Genomic DNA, 22,465 nt, shown 5'->3' with positions numbered 1-22,465 from the left:
TGCTCTTCCAGATCAACCCCTTGGTTATGGGCTCTACCTGGGATGTCCACAGAGACGTGACTCAAAAGCTGCCAATGGCCAAGCCAAGGCCCACACAGGCTGGATAGACTCTAAACACAGTCACTGCACTTAATGGGAAGCTGTGGCTGAAGCCTACTCCTGATCAGCAAAGCACTACTGTCTTCAATAACTGTAAGTTCAACCAGTCATTTTATCAAGGATTCTAATTATTCAGCAGTGTCACACCTGCAAAATGTGAATTTGTAATCCAAATCATTACGAGGCGGCACATGAATTGCACTAGACAATTCTCAATACAAAGGAGCTTATCAGCATGCTGCTCACATGCATGTAAATACTCAATCGGTATCAGTGAGAAATTAACATCTGTTGCATTTTGATGTACTATGCACAATCATAGTCATACATCTCAAATAGAAATGTGTGCAAAGAAAAAGAAAAAAAAAACTTTGCAAATGTATAAATTAATGTCCGACTATATAAAATCTTGAGAGAATCACAAGGCTGTGTCGAACAACCTTGGAGAAGTAAAGAAAATGGGAGAAGAGAGAGGGGGAAACAAGTACTTATTGCACAAAGCCAATATACTGTATATAGAGAACATACAACCTTGTGAAGACCTTGGCTGTGTTAAAAATATGTCTTACTAGACAGTGTATACAGGCTACTTTTAAGAAAACCATAATTCTTAAAGATGAAAATAAAATGAAACAGACCCTGAACTCAGATAACAGAAGTATGTTTTTTGTTTTTTTTTTAATTGCGCAAAATAATTAAACTGAACAAGAAACAGGTGTGACTAATCAATGAAAGAATAAAATCACCATGACAAAACAAAAATAGGAAGAAAACAGGAAATAATGATAAACTAAAAGTAATTGAAATTGAAACCTAAACAAAAACACAACGTAACAATCATCATCTTCTGATCCGGAACAAATTAAAATTTTAGAGATTTAGCCAAGCAAATACTAAGTGAAAAGTAATAAAAAGTTTAAAAAGAGAAAGTCAAGTGTCAAAAAGTAAGAATGAAACATTTTACATATTATAAGTATGTCCATTTTTTTTTTTAACCAACCTGTCAAATCAGGATTGTGGGATATCATAGGAAGGTGCTGCCTGTGTTGGATAGGATGATATCCAGACATTAGATTCAGGTGTGCCCTGTCACTTTCCAATATAGCTTTTTTTTTTCACATTGTCCTCATCCAATACCATCTGAGATCCAGACAAACATCAGTACTCAATAAATAACTCAATCTCTGCTATATATAATATAGGTGATACTTATAATACAAAACCCTTCTCAAGCAGCCATCGGATAAATGAGCCCGTTCTCATCCTTTGGCGTCATATAGGTGACGCCATATGACATTTCGGCAGAATACTACACACATGGCACTCTTTAGGGTCAATATAACACACAGAACCCAAGGCGTCATACAGGTGACGAACACACAGACCCTACCCCAGACCTAAACCTACCCATAATAGTACGTGTTATATTGACACTCAAGGGTGCCATATGTGTAGTATTTCGACGAAATATCATATGGCGTCACCTATATGACGCCAAAGGATGAGAATGTGTTGGATAAACTGCTACATGGTTCCACAAAAGACAATCTTGCGTGCAGTTTACATATCTCTCTCTCTCTCTCTCTCTCTCTCTCTCTCTCTCTCTCTCTCTCTCTCTCTCTAGCATACCTGTCAGAGCAATTTGAACTGGTGGCATTACATTTATTGCCGTTCTATACCTGTTTGAAATAACAGAGCAGAATGCAATCACAATGAATTGATCACCCATTATGAGAGATTCAGATGTTAAAAAAAATAAAAAAAAATCCTCGGGAGATGTAAACAAGAGTACCTGTACAAGATATAAGACTTGTGTCTCTCAGACTTGGACAGATAAGGTCTCCTGAGCCTCCAGAGGGGTAAAGGCTATTTTGATTGGCACAATAAGGCAGACAGAGACACAGGTGGTGCTCAAACAGAGATGAGGGAATCCCTGAAGACCATATAAAATCCCTGACAGAGACCCAGCCACTTGCTGCCTGTCTCATCTGCATTTGATTAAACTTTAAACATGAACACAACAGCATGCCTGCTCCACATGAACAGCAATAACTTACATGGTGCTTAACTATCAATTAATTTGAGCACAGTCTAAATTATTTTCTCTTTTACTGTGATTTGACCCATATGTCTTCTGTGACTGTAACAATCACAAACCTGGGCTCCATCCGAATTAGAATGACTTCTAAAGTAGAAGCCTACATTATGCATACAGGAAGTATGAATATTTGGACGTTGGGCTGGTTAGCGAAGGACATAACTACATTCTGACATCTAGAGTACCCTTCACATAAGAAACACATTCATCCTGCTCTACATTGAGACAGATCAGAATTTACGTTTGTAATAAAATATCTCCAAGTGAGGTTTAATGTGGCTGCTGGTCTGGCAAGGATGGTAGAATTAGCCTCATTCACATTCATTAACCTCATTCACATTCTACAGAGCTACTGTTGAGCTGTGTGTCACCATCCCTGGGATATGATGAATTGCTAATCAGCTGAGAGCTGTCAAGACAGCCCCAGGATTGTACGATTTACACACTTGTTTGCTCCTGCATTAACCATTTGTAATCAAATCACTACTTATTGTTTGCTCGGCCAGAAGTGGTTTATGAGTTGGTGTTGTCATGTCTGCAAGTCGTCAAGGAAAAGGGAATGTTTTTTTTTTTTTTTTTTTTTTTTTTCTGCAGACACTAGGTGACCAGCCAAAGAATCACATATATATTCTCTACATCAGAATGTTTGAAATGAAATTGTTTCAATCACCCCTGTAAAATAATGATAATGCAATTTAATCAACTTCTAACTCATTACAGTTATGCAATCTTTATCATTAGGAATGGAAATCATAAGTAAATTAATGAGCACATTTCCGCTTATAGCACGGACATATTTCAAGGGGACACAACAAGTGACGGACCTAGCAGGCTGGCCTATTGTTCTTCATCTATTCATCAGTGGTGTTGTCGATGACCTGAAAGCCAAGGTGAGTTTTATTTTTATTTTAACTTTTTGAATTTGGTTGGGTTGTGAGTATTTGCATCACATTTGTTGTCAAACTGATGATGTTTTCTTAGTTTGCTGCTGTTTTTTTTTTTTTTTTTTTTCTATTTGCAGGTGTCTTCTTCAGTTGCAGCACATTGAGCTCTCTCGGCCACCATATTACGAAGATGAAGTGATATTTATTTTTGGAGGCAGCAAAAAAATGCAATCCAATACCTTAAAGGTCACATCATGACATGTGGCTATTTTTGCAAACCCTCAAATAGTGACAACTTTAACGTGCTATAAAAATATCTGTTTTAATATCGGTATTTTGTGCTAAAACTTCACACACACACTCTGGGTACATCAAAGATTTAACTTACATCTTGTGAAAATAGTGTTTCACCTCCCCATTTAAATAAGGTAATTTTTTATCCTACTAAAAGTGTGCGATTGAAGCGATGCGAAGTTGATATTTTAGTCACTAGCTTGACTTACTGAGGCATAACTAGTATTGAGTGATTTTGAGAGAAAGATTACCTGTCTGAACTTGAACAATTAGGCTACACATCAGAAATTGTTGCTTGGTAGCTCGGTCGATTTATTTTCAGACAGATTTATCATCGAGGCCAACTCTTTATTGGCCCAATTTGAGGTAACAGTCATCGGTGAAATGTTTGGGCCATACAAAACTTTGGGAAGTTGTGTCGGCGCATTTCCAGAGGGGAAAAAAAAAACACCAAAAGAACCCACTGTTTCTTCAGAGGCTCGGATGAAGGAACTAAAAAAAACCCTTTTGTGTTCATTACATCCGAACACTGATAAACTGCCACGCTTTGCTCGTTTGCAAGCTATGATATCTCTCAAGGAATTTCCCTCGCGCGTTCATACTTCCAAGCTCATTTTCTCATGGGTGAGCCAAATTCTCTAGGCGGGCAAAGCAGAGAAAGGGGAGTTTACCTTTCCTCCATACACGGAGGAGATTCAAGATCAGCCCATCCCTGCTTCCATTTTCTCAAAGGCAGAGAAAGATAACCAAAGCTCGGTTTACACCGATTTAAATTTCTAGCCGCGGTGCTAAAGATAAAACAACATTATAAATATCAGGGCTAAAACTCATTAAGATACACAGATAGATACATGCATATCGTTTATCGTATCTCCGGGTCCCTACAACCACAGCAGCTGATTTGTGGCCATGTCAGCTGTAGACTGAAACATATAAATAACCTTTACTACACAGGACAAAATACAGGTTGAGCAAATGCTATTAGCATAGCAAGCATCACACAGACAAGCAGTAACATGAGTGAAAACAAAATAACATTGGCTGAAACCATTCAGTGCTACACCATACAGCTTGCAATGCTGTAAGGCATTATATCAATCTTTTCCAGTTCCCTCCAGGGAGGACAGAAAACTCAGGTCTGGCTGTTACCCTGCAAGGTGTAGGGGAGAGTGGGGCACAACCTACTATAACACATTTTGGTTTTGGCTCAATTATTAAAAATATTATTAAGTTAGATTCAACTTTTTTTTTTTTTTTACACAAGCAACATACACATCTCTGCTACAAATGAACACTTAAAGTTTTATTCTAGGACCTACCATTTTTGTATTGTTTCACTGAAAGTGACAGAAGTGCAAATGTTACAACTTACCACATATGCGGGGTTAATTGTAACAGACAGACGGGTTAGTTGTAACACTTGTGTGTAACACACATAATTCAGTACTATTTCTTTTGTATAGATTGATATTGTTTGTGCATCCATCCCTCATCCAATCATCCTTCTATTATGGATCAATATCATGGATAGAGATATAGGAAAGGGCCAGTTCTGCAATAAATAATAATAAATAAAATCATAAAATATTATAATTTCAAATTGAATTAGATTTGTGTGTGGCAGCTGCATGTAAAATGCAGAAATTTAAAGGGTTTATTGCATCAAAAACAGGCCATATTTTTAATAAATAAACTAAATAAATACTCAAACCTGAAAAGTTGTCCGACTCCCTGTTTTCATTTGATTATCAATGTACACTTGGTGGCTAAGTTGTAACCGTGTGCTACAACTAACCGCTGTGTATTACATATTTTAAGCCTAGCTAACGGTTGTTAGGAATTGCTGACATGTTTCAAAACGGTGCTATGTTTGAGCCAACAAGACAGTGATTAAGGTAATATAAGTTAGATTTGGAAACGTATACACCCAACTCAGAAACCGAAAAGAAACTATGATGAAAAAATGTACTTTGAGTGTACTTTCAAAACACTCTTTGTCCAGTATCTTCACAAAATATTATCAAAACTTTCCGCAAATCCGTGGGAGACCGTCTTCTGGCAGCAAGAGAAAAAGAGCGGAAAGACAACCTGCTTGATCCTGACTAACTATGTAAAATAAAATGTCCGTGTTACATTTAACCCCGTGTTAGGTTGTGCCCCGCGCTCCCCTACTCAGTGGGAACCAAATGCTCTCCCCTGAGACTAGCAAGCCTTTGATCACTTCCTGATTAGCTCCATGTAATATGACCTTGTCATGTGACCATGCATGTACAGCAAATCACCTACATAACCACACGTTTCATTCATTCTTATAAAATACCACTGTTTTTTTGAACAAATTTTCATTGTTTTTGGATTTGTTTTTAAAATGAAAAAACTGTCATGAATTACTCACCCCCATGTTGTTCCAAACCCGTAAGACGTTCATTCATCCTTGGAACTCAAATGAAGATATTTTTGATGAAATCCAAGAGCGTTCTGTCCCTGCAGAGACAGCAAAGCAACAACCTTTCAATTCCCAGAAAGTTAGTAAAAGTTATCATTACAATTCTCCATGTGACTACAGTTGTTCAACCTTAATGTTATGTCCTACTGCAAAAACAAACAACTTTTCCATTTTTAGCTCATAAATTTCGTGTAAACCTACCCTCAGACTCTCAGCTTAAGTTGAATGCATTTAATTCACTCATACGAGTTGTGTGTATGGAGATTGTTTTGTCTGGATGCACTGTATTTGATTCACTAAGAAGCAGCTCATTAGAGTCATTTTCCATAAATCATTTGGACTATCAAAATTAATGTTTGATTCACTAAAGAATGGGAAGAATGCAATATCTGTTCATGTTTTCAAAAAGTTCCAATATAATAAAAACATGAAATGGTTCTAAATCAATGAATACATATCAATTAAAGCCTGTATCTAAAGAAGCAATGGACCAACAAATTCTTCATGTGTCTAGTGAAGGAGAGCATCCCCTTTCAATCTCTTACAATTCCCTTGAAGGCACAAAATGCCACCCAACCAAGTGTCCCCTGGAGGGGTGGCGAGCTGAAGCTAAATCAATAGCTTGACAGCTGAACTGCAGAAAGTCCAGACTGTATCTTAATTAGTGGTCAACATGCAGTGGGAATTTATCTGCCTAATTGTGTTTTGATGTCCCCCACAAGTGGTAACAATGTGCTTTGGAGGCAAGCTGCGGGGTAGCCTCCCAACCTGTTGTTAATGACCTGTGATTTAAAAGTTAATGAGAGCTGAGTTAAAAGCAGCCTTAGCCAAAGGCAACATAAAGTAGTGCGATGTGGATTAACTTTTCATTACCTCCCTCATTACGTAAGCCTGGGGATTAGAGATCTTGGCTAAAAATGAAGCTTAGAAACATCAGGGGTGTGCAACCAAAAGCCCCTCAAGAACATGGAGAAGACATGCTGTGAGAGTTACCTCATTCAGACCGACTGTACCTAAAATGACTCCTAGTCTCTCCCATTAGACGGTAATGAGGTTGTGGCAAAAGGATTTAACCTTGAAATTGTGAGAAGTCATAAAAAGGTGTAATGAGGAGTCCATGTCATTTTCATAGAAAGTTCTTAGTGCTTTCTCATTGAGGTGAATTGCTGGCCAAATGTCTTTTTGCTTCTTATGAAGTAAACGGTTGATACAGGATATGGAGCTGAATGAACTTATTCTCATTCCACCCTAAGCAAGTGGATTTACTAACTCGCACATAAGCTTCAGGCAACCAATAAGAGAGACAATTTTCTCTGAATATTAAAGTGGGCTACAAGGCCTTAACATTTGAGACACAGTAAAAATGCTAACAGCACACAGATATTTCTGTGATCGTTTAATAGTTAGATAATAATAGTTAAGAATAATAGTTTAATGATCTAATCATTTTCCCCATCACCTTTAATACCTTTTTTTCTTGATTTTAAATAGCTCAATAGACAGCTTGTACAGCGACTCCACCGACAAACAGTCTCCAGTGAGTATCAGGTTTCTGTCTTCCACAGACCACAGGTTGAAACTCAATGAGATGCAGCTTCTCTGGGTTCGGCTGCTTTAATCAAACCTCAGCTAATAAATAGTGAATCTGTCTGTGATGAAAGGTGACAACAGAAGAGAATGAATGTCATTGCCGCCATAGACCTAATAAAGTCTCATATATTTAATGAAAACCAGTTGCTGCTGATCCTGCTCTCTGAAAATCTTTTATGAAAAAAAAGTGTTAATGAAGGACTTTGAAGAAAAGAGATGGTATTCTCACCAACAAATAAACAGAAATATATAAATAAATTAAACAAATAGTCCATTCAAATTTCACTCCAGTAAATTAAATGAGTATAATATGTATTCAGATTCTTTCATTTGCATAAAAAGTCAATATCTGCAACAGCATGTAAAAGGAGAGATTATAAAAACATTTCTGTTTTTTTTTTTTTTTTTTTTTGCATGTATCATGTTGACAGGCTTCCTTTAACTCTTCATTATATAATACCAACCTTTTGGTCATTTATAAGGTTAAGGAATTATATATTGTAAATGCAGTTGTCTTTCTGAATGTGATTATATACTGTATGTGGATAAATTACCGTTGAAAAGTATGGGGTTGGTTAATTTTTTGTCACTTATACCAATGCTGCATTTATTTGATCAATCATACATTAAAAGCAATATTATTGTGAAACAATAGTAAGCTAATACTGAGAAATGTTTTTAATATTTAAAATAACTGTTTTAAAATTTTATCTGTAACTAATTCCTGAATTTTTAGCAGCGTGTGTGTGTGTGTGTGTGTGTGTGTGCGTGTGTAAGTTTTTCTATCCCGGTGGGGACTTAAACCAGAATGCACACAGACTCATGGAGACTCATGTCACTATGGGGACCTAAATTGAGGTCCCCATGGGTAAACATGCTTATAAGTCATACAGAATGTTTTTTTTTTTTTTTTTTTTTTTTTTTGAAAATATAAAAATGCAAAATGTTACCTGTGATGAGTAGGTTTAGGGATAGGGCAGTCTAAGGGAATATAATCTACAGTTTGTACAGTATAAAAACATTACGTCTATGGAAAGTCCCCACAAAGATAAACCAGCCGTGTGTGTGTGTGTACCATGCCATAAATAAAAAAGAACCCTGAGAATATATGTTAGCAATAAAAATCAAAAAAAAAAAAAAAAATCAATAAATAACACATCTTGATAAAGCTCATTGAATTCCATTGCAATTTGCGGCTAATGCCATTTTGTATGACAGTATTGTGCAGAACTTTAATTAAACATTTGGCTTAAGTTGTGTTTGACATTCCTGGCCATCTTTCTAATGCTTAATTTTTGTACTGTGGCTCAGATGCTAAGATTCATAAAGCCAGAATGGGGGAGTAGAACAAATGGTTGAAACGCCCATAGAGCAGGAGCTGAATGAAAAGTGTGAAAGCAGTGAAACAGTATTTACAGGTAGAGAAAAAGAGGGGAGCTGCAAAGAAAGGCAAAAGTTGTAAATCTAATCTGAATGAATGAGGTCACATCATAGAGATGGCAATCTCTGATCTGACTGGTGAAAATTCACCCCCCTTTGATAATTAAACAACTTATTTTCACATTCTACATCAATTACATTCATTAAAATGAATGTGGACTGGTTATATATTGGTGTCACAGAATGCACTGCAAACTGACCCCAAACTTTGGATTGAAAACAAGTAACATATTTAAGAAAACCATCCAGGAAACATCACATTTTGGAAATGTCATCTATATAATGTATACAGAATATTTCTGTTTCCTCATTGAAATGGCCAGTTCTGCAGAAGAGTTGAAGGAGCTTCTTATGCATGTTGTTAATGTTATCTCGTGACAGGTCCTTCCAAACAATAGTTCATCTTTACACCACATGTCCCTCGTGACACCATTTCAACAGCTGATTTCCCCTGCCGGCCAATTAGGTGGGGCACAAAAGACTATAGTAATGGCCTCAGTCCTCTCTTCCTCCAAAAACAAAATGAAAATGACCAAAATGGCAAGGTGAACACCTACGGTGTGATTTATATGCCTCATAAAGAGGTGCCTAAGACGATTTAAGCTCATCCTTTCACAAACATGATTTCTCCGACCACGGCTCACTGACGGGGACCAATTGTAATTTAGAAAGGAAAAGAGAAGACTGAAATGACACATTGATCCGAACCAGTGGATGACATTTTTAACAAACGGCTGAGAAATATGCCAGATGACTATTTGCAAGAGTGAGTCATGAGCGAGGAACGAGGGGGAAAAAATGCCATCGTTAATATTCTAAACAGGGTATGCCAATTATCGATCTTTATGCATGTGGTTATGAGGCAGTAATTCATCATGTGTTGTAAACCCCAGGGTAATTAAACAAGTGCAATGCTTATGAAGGCTATCATCAGTTTCTTTGCTATAGCGGTCAATCATCCTATTAAGGGCTTCCAGGAACTTTGCATACTGTCAGGGCACTGGCAATGCACAGCCTGGGGCTGAGAGACCTAATTAAAAGGTAGCCCAGCGGAATTCTTCAAACCAGTGCCAATTTCAGCATCTTCTCACAATTCCAAAGATATTCTTCTGCAGTGTATATCTGCATTTCGTAATTCTCTCTCTCTCTCTCTCTCTCTCTCTCTCTCTCTCTCTCTCTCTCTCTCTAGGCAATCTCCACTTGTAATTCAATATTGAGATTGATAGCTGTTAAGCCACCTCTGGACAGAGAGGGAAAAATGTATGTGCTGGATTTCATTGATTTGCAGTTGAATTCTAATATAGCGATAGAAAAATGAAAGTTTTTCATTTCTTGCTGGGTTCAGTTGTTGAGCAACGTATTTGCAAAAAGAGCTGTAAGGCATTGTATCTTCAGCTCAAAACAAATGAGACAATATTTCGCATAAAGCAGCCTACGTCCAGCCCTCCACAGCATGCTTGTTTTTTTTTTTTTTTTGTGTAGCCGTAATTATGTAGCAGTTTCTTTTCGTTTTTTTTTTCTTTCAATATGGTAATTGTAACCCGGGTGCCAGTTCGTCTGAGCGTCCCCCTCGAGAGAGCAAAAGGCTCTCCTGAGAATTAACATTTGAACTCCCTCTTGCATAGCAACATCCGAGGTGCAGCACAGAGTGAAGTTCGCATCTTACTCTTACAGTCTCATCACATCCCCCTAGAACTCACTGAAAACCCATGCAATATTATGTGTGTACAAAAAGTAACTATACATGTTTGGTCTCATTTTAAGTGTCTCAGCGCACCTGGTAAAGTGGTCTCATTCTCCCATCTATAATGAAAAGCTAAAATAAGTTACAAAGTAACTTTGTAAAGAGAAAATTGATGTGTCCCTTAAAGGAGTTTGCTCCCCAGATCCTCCATTCATATGAATTATAATGACAGACAATTATAATGACAGTGGTACTGGTGGATTTCCATGTGAGATCCGAGCAAGTCTTTGCGTTGCTACGTCACATCTGTACAAAGAAGGTGTCTCGGCTAGTATGTTATATTGTGAGTGAGGATCAACATGGAGATGGATATTTTCACACAGTCTCATCCCAAAAAGTCATATAACTGACGTTTTGGGACGTATTTTGACCATACGTCAATATCAGCCTTTTTAAGGCCCCCTTAAACGTCGGTAGATGGCAATCCCGGGCCGTCATACAACTGACGCTTTACCTTTAACGTCAGTTAGGTGACGGGTTAGGTTTAGGGTTAGGTTTAGGTATGGGGTAGAGTTAGGATCCCATAACCTCATCTACCGACGTTTAAGGGGGCCCTAAAAAGGCGAATATTGACGTATGGTCAAAAGACGTCCCAAAACGTCAGTTATATGACGTCTTGGGGTGAGACCGGGTTGGATATTTATAGCCATTTCTCACAACACTTGATATAATTAAACTTATCAATTTAATGGTGGATCCAGGAAGCTTCAAACAACAATCACCTGTGACAACTAGAGACTCACTCACTGTAAAATGCAAAAGACTTTGTTCGGACTTCGGAGTAGCTAAAGAAAAAAAAAAGAGACTGCAACCGGACCCATGTAAAAACAAGGATACATATCGGAAGGAAATTACATGTAGTCACGCAATGCTGAAGTTGACATTGCAATGCTGACGTTGACTCAAATTAACAATTTGAGAACAAAGTATAATTTGCATGGTTATATGTTATAAGCGATGATAGATTCAATCAGCGCGATTTAACCAGAACAACAGTGGATGTTACTCACTTGTTCAGATGACATTTCTATTGATAATTAGATCTAATCTATTAATAATCTATGATTCTGAATGCCAGCATCCACACCAGCATGGTGACTGACAGTCTCACAGTCTCCTCAAACATTGCGTTCATCCGCGCTGTGCCATGTCGAAGTACAACTCACGAATTGTTGATAATTCCGCGAATGACTGCAATTGCAGATTTCGAACAGAGATGGCGACAAACAGGAAAAACTGCAGACTGCAGCTTTAACTGGAGATTTCATGAATTGTATTTTGAATTATTGAATCGTTACCTGGTCAATAAATTGTAAACATTTGATTTTATTCGGACTCTAAGATTATTTTTCCCAAATAGATTATCGGATTCGTATACTTCCACAAGTTTTGCGTCAGGTCATTAAAGTATCTTTTGATTGTGTACATGCGAATACAGTAAATCTCAGATATTGAGCCAATCGCCTCTGATGAGTTTAAACTGGCCAGATTGTGTCGGAGACCTGCAAAAGATGAACGGACCTCAAAATGGTATAGTTTCCATAATTAAGAGTTAAAAAAGTTTTATCAAGCATTCAGTAACTTTTGATGATACACAGAGATCATTAAAACCTTTTTCCGATTTATGGAGTCTGATGAAATAACGCGAAAATACTGTACATGTGAGAAACTGTGTTCCATTTAATCTTGTTGAGTTGTGTAAAAGGAGAAGACAGCAACACGCAGAGACCTTTTCCGTATTGTTGGAAACCCTCATTGGACCAACAGACGGGCTTACAGTAATTCAGCAGCAATTCTCTCTGTATTAATTGGCCTCATTAATTACTGTCAGAGGTAGTTGTAATATAAGACTCCCGTTGAGGTAGAGTGTGTTCTAATGGTGAGCAAATTCTAAAAGTTTGCACATTAGGCCTTAAACGATTCTTCCAAACTTCGGTAGGCAATTCTCTCAGTAAGATATGACTATGCAACATTTGTCCCTGGTAAAATACTTAATTAATAATTAATTCATTTAGAAAGCCTGCACTTTAGAAAGCCTTTGGCTTGCTAAGGGGGGAAGGAATGTGCAAAAATAGGTTGCTTGTTGGGGGAGTGTGTGCACTGAGTTGAATGCGAGTGGAGAGGTTTCCCCTCATGACCCATGGCAACCTGTCAGCTCCCCCGTCTCTTCTACTCCTCTTCACCCAGACAGGCAGGTGTGGTTCCTGCTGCTGCTCTGAGAAACTCCATCAACTCACACCAAGACAGATAACTCTCCACTATAGCTTGTTTCCTTACGCTCATTTGCTGTTTAATCAATGCTGACCTGCCTGTCCTGTCACCACATAGAGGTATCTGTCAATGGATATAGATTATATCTTGTATATGCCATTGTGCATCATTTCAAAAATGAAAAAAAAAAAAAAAAAAAAATACAGATTACTGGCAACAAATAATGCCGTTAATACGTTTGCAGTTTAGGTCTAATAAAAAAAAAATAATAAAAAAAATAAAAATAAAAAAAAATCATACACACTACTCTTCTGATGTCAGGGTTTTTTATGTTCTTACATATAGCAGTGATAAAACAGCTATACTGTGAAATATTATTACAATTTAAAATAACTGTTATACTGTTTTCCAAATTATAATGCAAGTGACACATCAGTAAGTATTTCAGTATAAACAAAACATTCAGATTTTAGTTTTTCAAAGAAAGTATTTGTTTTGTTTAATTTCTTATATCTTTTTAGATAAGCTCATCAATCTCAAACAGGTTTGTTAAAATCTTTGTCATGTCTTCTTAGGTAAATGGAAAACCTACTCAAAGAGGTTGTTATAAAACTGTGACTATTAAGCAAGTCACAGTTTTCATGCGATATGGTTTAAACCTTGGAAGAGAGATCTTTCTGAAGATGAAAAGCATGAAATGGTGCAGTGCCTTGCAAAAGGCATGAAAAAGTACTCAGTTACCTAATGTAACCTCGGTTCTCTCTTGAAGAGGGAACAAGTTTAGCGCAAGTGGCTTACTCTACGGGAAACCTGCCAAAGTGGGAGTGGCCAACATATATAAAAGAGGGCCTCAATAGGCTGAACGCTGGTTTTCATTGAATGAAGCAAATAAGCTTAAGGCATGAGCACGGCAGGTTACGAAATACTTGTTCCCTCTTCTAGAGAGAACCGAGGTTCAGTCCTTCTTGGGTCCGAGAAAATAACGGCTGTAAAAGCCGGATTCACTCAAAGGAGGGGGTACTGGCTGTATGGAACCCTTGCACAGAAGTTTCGCTATTTCTGCACAAAGTAGGTGTGCTACTTCCCCATTCACTCTGTTCTCGGTCCGTATACACAAGGTCCTGATGGCTTTAGACAGGGAGCATATCGTGTGAGGAACGGGACACAAGAGTGTTGCTGGGGATAAAATGCTTTTCAGTAAGCGTGAGCGGGCACCAGACTTAAATTTGCACAGCGACCAGTGGGGCGCGACCATGAGACAGAGCGGGCAGCGAGTAGGCATGGGCATGAGGACGTGGTCACATGTTCTACATCAAACTCAAGCTTCTTTCGCCAGCTTTATGAGAGTGGGCTCTGTAAGGGACACGGATGGTATAGCGCTTATGTGTAGGGGTGAACACTGGGATGTGGGCATATTTTGTACACTTAAAACACATGGAGCACAAGCCATATAACCAGACATTATGCTCTTTTTGAGATTCCTCTGGGTTGCCATGAAAACGGTGGTTGTGTGCAGGGGAGCAGGTTACCAGCTAACCATTACTAGCTCGTTGGCTGCGAAATACACATCTGCAGTAGCCGAGGGGACTGACAGAGCAGAGAGTTTTGAGTGGAGCTCCGTGCAGGCTGTTCCCGATTGCGGCGTGCAGCAGAGTTTGAACGACGTCTGTCTGCTGCACTGCGTTGACAATACATAAAAAATTAAGGATAATTTTTGGCTTCAGATCTCAAGAAAAGATGACTTTACCCATAGTGTAAGCAACTTATGCAATAAGAGATAACCTCTAGTAAGAGAACTTAAAGAAAACAAACCTCTTGCACAAGCCATCAGCCTACCTCAGCTTGGGAGTTCTTGGAACATACTATTGTTTCTACTCTCTTTTATTTGAATGATTTGCAATTTTTCTATTGGTTTAAACCAACCAACTGTAAGGTAAGTACATTGAGTATTTCCACTGTAAGGTGAAATATCCCTAGGTTTTCCATGTAGGCCTACCTAAGAGGACCTGGCAAACTATTTAATGAACCAGTCTGAGATTGATACCAGTTATCCAAAAAGATAAGAGAAATAAAACAAGCAAACACTTCCTATATTTAGAAGAGATGACTGAGGTTGTTTGTTATCTGTTAGCATAAGGACAACAGTCTCTCTCTGGGGTGTTGAGATGGCTTTCAACAGAGCCAAACATGGATAATTGGTTATTCCGTGTAATTTTACGAACACAGCTCAGCTGCCTTGGATTAAACAATCTACCTTGGGAAACACTACCATTCAGTGTCTGTCTTGAGTTCTCAGAGGTAGGGCTGACATGAAACAGAAAATAAATTACACTTAACCCCTTAGTCAACAGAATAATCTGATTGCCTTACGTCTACAGGGATATCAGATGAAATATATTAATGTCAGTGCAGAGATTATTTATAGACTGGAGAATTCAGCATGTTGTGCACATGTACAATTTTCCATAAATCAATAATACATGATTTATATGTATGAACTGTATTTATATCTGCTTGTGTGAATATATCTATTATTTCTTGTCAGAAAAAATCATGTAGATGGTTAGTTATTGCAACTAATTAGTCAAAAGACACTAGCTTTGTTTATCTACTTACATATGTTTATAGAAGGGTTTTCCCCTTGACATTTACCATGATGTATAGATGCTAATGCTTCTCTCGTTTGCTGCATGGTTCTACAGTAACTGTATGAACAAAAAGAAAGTGGTTCATCTGTCTGTAAAGAGCAATAATTGTGCAAATTTACAGAGTGGAATTGAAATTGAAATTAGAATGCATTATATAAAAAAAAATATTCAGAAATGAGTTCTCTTAGATTTCGAGAAAAGATGACTTTACCCATAGCGTAAACAACTTATGCAATATGAGAGAACCACTCGTAAGAGAACTTCCTTAAAGAAAACAAACCTCTTGCTCAAGCTATCAGCCTACCTCAGCTTGGGAGTTCTTGGAACATGCTATTGTTTCTACCCTCTTTTATTTGAATGATTTGCAATTTTTCCTTTGTATTTGCAGTGAGTGGCACATCTTACAGAGAAACTGCCTTTTCAAAGAGTTGACAATATGACTGAGTCTTTTGAAGCCCTCCCATGGCACTGAACATAATGGTAAGTAGAGGGAACTGAGGACTGGAAATGTATAAAATAATAACTACAAGAATCTGTTAAAGCAGGGCGAGAAAGTAAAAGTTGCAGTTCTGTAAAACAGTACTGACTCAAACAGACTAACCATGTTATTGCACTGAAATCACCATATTTCACCTTCAAAAGGCAGCTCACTTAAGCACAGTTCATTAATTAAATGTGTGTGCAACTGCTGAGATTATGCATGTCCAATATCTATTCTGTTACAAGTGAAAGTGAGAATAAAAGGGTGAAAGGGAGAAAGGGAAAAAAGAAAATAAGCATAAACAGCAAATGACAACTGTTTTGTTTTTAGATTCAAATATCATTTGATTATTATTCAAAGAAAATTTAACGCTCTTATTATGCACCTTATGGGCAAGGCAAAGCACTTTATTTATAGCACATTTCATACACAATAGTAATTCGAAGTGCTTTACATAGAAGAAATAAAAATAAAATTAATTAAATAATAATAATAATATTTAACATTAATAATTAATAATAATAATAACAACATTATAAGATTTTCACTACATCAAAAAGCCTTAACAGCTAAATTAACTTGTATATATGAGCAAGAACAGGGCAAGATGGGCCAACTTGCTTTAGTAGGAAATAATTCTTTGCAAACTTTTAGTAATGGAGTCGAACTGCATTGTTCCCAGGTGCAAGGATTCAATGAGTAAACGCTTAGCGAGAGTGAGATATATTCTGTTTCCAGTGAAGGATTCAGTGGGCTTGAAAAGAATTGTTAATGCGAAGAGAATTCTGCAACAGAAAATCTGAAAATCTCTCTGTTTGTAGTCAACAGTGTTTTACGCTTGACGAGATAAACAAATGCTGTTACGTCAGTTCCCCCAACCTCTGAAGCAAAATCCCATCGCGTACAGGTAAGAAAGATGTTGCCATATAGTGTTGCATTTTTACAATAACACTGTTTAAAGAGTATACATAGTACAATACAATTTCAGTGATAATAAACCTTACTGTCCTGTTAACAACCCTTTTTCGATCTGACTGTTCGTGGGTAGGAATAGAAAAATGCGCAAGTAATCTGTAGTTTTCTCAAAAGTCCTGGAGCTGTCAAAAGACTTTTATTTGTCAGAATAAATGTAATGTTTTATTCTGTAATGAAATTTAATGTTTTATTATGTAATGTTTAACAAACATTAAGGAATTTATATATTTATCAGACCACATGAAAACAATAATAATCCACATTCTGTATCGGCCATAAATGTAATATTGTGCATCACTTTTGTGTATTAATAGAATTTGTTAAAATATCACATAGGGCAAACACCCTGAAAAAAAGGGGAGGAAATTTTCAAAATACATGTAAATATCAGACCTCTTCCTCCCTCTCTTCCCATAATGTAGTGGTGCATTCCTGAAAGATTAACAACGTGCAAAAGATTGAACAGGGGGTGGGTGAAGAGGGGAAGAGAAGACACTTTGACCTCTGTGATGAAAATTAGTGGGTGAATCAAGGAACCAATTCAAAATTATTAACAAAGAATAAATGCCCTCTTTGTAATAGGTCTTCACTGTTGTGCCAACGAGGATGTATACTGAAGCAGAGTAGAAAAGACTTCAATATAGAGAGGTCGACAATTGGAAGAGTATAGAATACTGATGAAGCAACTCATCTGTTGAGTGCTCTTCAGGAATTATCAATGTAATCATGATATAATGTAGGCTAAAGATACTCAAAATACATAAGTTGAGAACTCTGAAAAGTAAATGCAGCAGCTCCATATTTACAAAAGCCAGTTATCATATACTTGACCTAACACTTCAGGTAAGAGATATTGGGTGGCTATATAAAACCTTTCTCTCAGATATCTTTCTGCTCCGCTTTTTGTCTTTCCATCTTATCAAGCTTTATAGAGGGTTTTCACCGACGTTACATTCTGGGCGGTAACCCGGAAGAGCGGCCATTATGGAGGCACTCGGATGTAAATAACAGCATGGACCGCACTGTTTATCTACTACTGAACACATTGTTACACTAAAAAAACACAGAAAAAACCTGTGGTAGGTGCGAAATCATATAGAGAAGGACTTATCAAGCAGGAGAGAGCGCAATATTTCGACAAACTAAAGTTAATATGTGGTAAAGGTCCGAACGAGCTAGCTTCTCTAGCCCGTATACTGCGATTCTTCCTTCTATTTCTTATTCCGACATAGGCTACGATCAGATTGTCAGCCCAAAAAAGCACATGCAATCCGTTTCAAGCTACACTTGAAATCCGTTTCAAGTGGTTTGAAATCCTATTCAAATAAGACACTGGAATCCAACACTGGAATTTATTTTATTTTATTTACAAGCTTACCGTTTTGAATCGAGCTAAGGCAAGCAGATCATTTTTAAACACTGGGTAGTTCTGTACTTGCTCAATTTTACTTGGATAATTTTGAACCCAAAAAAGTTATGGACTGGAGCTTTAAAAAAATATTTAAAAATTCAAATAAAAATTCAGGCAGAAGAGAGAGCAAACTCATACTCTGGGCTCAATTGAAACTCTCAAAGGTCCATGACACTGGTCAGTATTCACTGGGCAGCAGTGCTAATTACTACCCTGCAACATTTCTAAATTAGAGTTTGAGAGTAAAAAAAAAAAAAAAAAGTCGAGTTGCACTGCTTTTGTAATCTTTTATACAGTAGCTTCACCCTTGTATTTCAAGGTTGTATGGCTCTGAGATCATTTTTAATTTGAGTCAATGTTTCATTGTGCAGAGAGGCTGTTACTAAACTCCCACTTGCCAGATATCTTATTTCTGCTGGACTTTTACAGTTGTACAAGCAAACTTTTGACACAGAAAGTAAAGACCTCCAGTAAAACTTTTGATTGGGTTGTGGGATCTCACTGTGAAGTAATTTGAGCTCTTTTTTTTACATGCAGAGTTCACTGCAATTATCTATGAAAGTCTTTAATTTCAAAAACTGACAAGACAAGTTCTTTCTTTTGAATTCTGGTTCCTCTTACGAAAATGCCTTACACTAATAAGTATGATTGCTTGATGGCACAACAGATTGTGTTCTCCAATACAGGGGTTGGAATGCAAGTTCACATTATCTACTCTGACACTCTACTCATTGTATTTAAACTATATATTGATGCTAGAAAGATTAAAACTTTAATCCAGAGGAAATATCTGATGACAACATTTGCTTGACCTAGTCCGGTATTGAAAGGAACACTACGACACCTTTCACTTGCACAAATGAAACCTGGGGAACCAATGAAATACAAACCATTTCATATAACAACTGATGTTGTTTTGTACATGTTACACTGCTTGTTACAAGTTACAAAGCTCTGGAGCCTCATTGTCTGTCATCCTATTTGTCTGATAAATTATTACTGAAAACACAATAAGACATTCTCAAAAATCTGCTTTTCATATGATACTCTTCTATGTCTCCACATAGTCCTGGACTCATGGGTTTCAATTAGACGCAAAAAGGAACACATATATGATCTCTATGTGGGGAACACTCTAGTCTTCAGAGTCCTGAGACTCTCAATGTAATTTTAGTAAAACAAGGGGGGGGGGGGTGTCATTGAAGCACTACAGCATGTCCACCTTTTACTTGAACTCAGTCTCTCAGAAATAATAAAAAAAAGGCTCAGTTATAATGCGAGTTATTTTGAAATTCAGACAGAACAGTGGCAGCTTTCAACTCTTACAGTTCCTTAGTGAACTGTCCATTTGGAATAAAAGGCCAAGTACAGACTTTTTTTCTCTACTTGCCTTTAAATGTAGAACTTTCAGACGTTTTTTAAGCTAGTTTCCTGACCAATACCTTTTCTGGCAGAATTCTCAAAAAAAAAAAAAACAACAAAAAAAAAAAAAGGTATACAGACAGGGAATTGGCAATAATTGTGTACAGAAACCAAAGAAAGGAAACCAAGAAAACCAAACCAAAGCAGGCACCTCCTAGTGATGTAACCCTAAATCTACACCAGAACTAAACCTACCATAACCGAACAAAGCTCTGTGTGTGTTATATTGACGCTAAAGGGTGCCATGTGCATTGGATTTAGACAAAATTTCAAAAGTGTCTCTATATGGCACCCTAGGATGAGGATGCATTGGTACTGTATGTTCTGCCCAGTTGTTCATGTGCAGGCCATTCTCACATCAACGAGGCGAAACTCGCTATACATAGACCGGTTGAGCGGATCTGTATTTTCCTATGACACGCCGGTATGCCTGTGTGGGCCCGCTTTGCTGGCCGCCTATTCCCATACAGCTGCACAAATGCTTCCTATACATAATCCGGCAGAGCCGCTCTATTATCTGCCCTATTAGGTGCTTGTGAACTGTGCTGGCCGCTTTTATGGATGCTTGGCGCGTACGGCGTTGACAAGGGGTTCCCATATTGTAAGCAACTAACGCAATACAATAGAACCTCTCATAAGAGAACGTAGTCGGCTAAGGCAAAATCGGTTCTCGCTAGAGGTATTCTTGCGTAACCTGCCGTGCTCGCGCCACAAGCTTATTTGCTTTAGTCAATGAAAACCAGAGTTCAGCCTGCGAGCCTCTCTTTTACGCTAACCACTCCCATTCTGCTGGGCTGTGGGCAAAGTGCACTCTTTGGGCATGACATCAACTGCTGCAGGACAGCCAATGAGCACGCTTTTTACAGCCTGCTATGGTCTGCCGTCCGCCGCACTGCGTTGACAAATAATACAAAATTGAGGATAATTTTTGGCTTCAGATTGAGAAAAGATGACTTTACCCGTAACGTGTGCAACTTATGCAATACTCGTTGCCGCTTCTAGAGAGAATTGAGGTTACATTAGGCAACCGAGTACTTTATAATCAACAGTATAACTGTAAAACTAAATAACAAGGCCATATATTTGTAGCATTTAAAATATGTAATAATACACTTGCAGTTTTGATGTGGCTTCTAAATGTGCTAAAATCATTCTCTTGATAAATTTAACCATAATGCCATCCTTCACTCCGGGGGTTGTGGGGGTATCCAGCATGCCAGCAGCTGCTAAGATGAGGGTCACTGCCCACTGTCCAGCATCTGACCCATCACACAGCTCACTGTGATATGAAGTGACAAGGTTATGAAGAGATAACAAAAAAAAAAAAAAAAAAAAAAAACCTCTGGACCCTTCTGAACACTATTTTCACTATCATTAATGGGATACACCATTTTTTTATAGAAGAATATCAGTAACCAGACAGTTTCTGGTCTGGTTACTGATATTCTTCAAAATATCAGAAAATCGGCTGAATACATTCAAAAACGGTAAAACTCAACTGTTTAACTCTGGGGGAGTGGTCAAATGAGCCTATTTCCAAAAAAAGTGGAGTATCCCTTTAAGGTAAAACACTAATTTAATCTTTTTTCAGTCTATTTCAGTATTTTAAGTATTAAATGGTCGAATAAGACATCACTGGGTTGAAATATTTGATATCAATAGCTGATCAAAATATTGTATATTTATACATATAATTAGACATTTATTTTCACTCTTTGGATGTGTATAAACATTGAAAATCTTTTGTCATACTACCACCCACTCTAGCCACTTTTTCTACTTTTTTTTTTTTTTCACAAGGGTCAATATATTTTACTTACCAATTATACACTAAAGGTCAAATTTTCCCTGAGATGAATATATGCTAGGAAGGAGGCAATTAAAACTGAATATATGCATGCAGAAAGGCTCAGAAAGGGAACATCATCTAAAACTTCATTACAGATTCCCCGAAGAAACAAGAAATTGTGATTAATCACTTAGGAAAATAATCAGATTTTTATTTATTTATTTGCCTAACCTGCTTTATTGATGGTCTTAGTTTTCATGGGAAACTTCCTTGCAAAGACTGTCAATCACTTTCTGTAATCAATACTGTATATAACGTTGAAAATTTGGTTGAAGAACATCATTACACAAAATTCCACAAATTAGCTCAGGTTTGAATGAGAATGCCTTCTAAAGTAGGATGGACAGGATGAGAATAATGATGATTCAAATTTGAATGTAAGGAACATTAATTAAAAAAAAAAAACAAACAAACAAAAACACTTATAACTAAAAACATGAAGTATGTCAAGACAAACTTTGAATGTTGGCTTGATAAGACCCTTATTCATCGTCTGGTGCCGTTTAAAACCATTTGAACAGTGGTTTCCAGTAAAGTGGATTATATGGAGAAAAATCCTGGAATGTTTTCATCAAAAACCTTAATTTCTTTTCAACTGAAAGACATGGACATCTTGGATGATGAGGGTGAGTAAATTATCAGCAATTTATTTATTTATTTTTTTAAAGTGAATTACTCCTTTAACTAGCCATGCAAATAGTGTTTTAGTAAGCCATGACTATTTTAAATCACAGTCACATGATCTTCTTTGTGGAGATCATGTATTCTGCTGCTGGGAATAATGAGATGTTCCAATACAAAAGTTAATGGTAAGAAACGACAGTCAATTTCAACCACACACATCAATTTTTGGAGATACAATTGCATGTCAGT

General features: G+C 37.3%; 1 long non-coding RNA gene across 5 annotated transcripts in view; it reads right to left on the bottom strand.

The window, feature by feature from the left end:
• Window positions 1–22,465, bottom strand: part of LOC148977567 (uncharacterized) — a 214,203-nt gene that overhangs the window by 139,690 nt on the left and 52,048 nt on the right. For all 5 annotated transcript variants that reach the window (XR_016169701.1, XR_016169698.1, XR_016169699.1 and 2 more), the window contains exon 3: window positions 5,771–5,859. This is a non-coding gene — a long non-coding RNA (uncharacterized LOC148977567). The remainder of the gene's footprint in view (window positions 1–5,770; window positions 5,860–22,465) is intronic.

This window comes from Pimephales promelas, chromosome 9 (assembly GCF_988280905.1).
Source record: "Pimephales promelas chromosome 9, fPimPro1.hap1.1, whole genome shotgun sequence".
Taxonomy (NCBI): domain Eukaryota; kingdom Metazoa; phylum Chordata; class Actinopteri; order Cypriniformes; family Leuciscidae; genus Pimephales; species Pimephales promelas.
The sequence above is the reverse complement of the archived record's forward strand: the minus strand, read 5'-3'. Positions and strand labels throughout refer to the sequence as shown.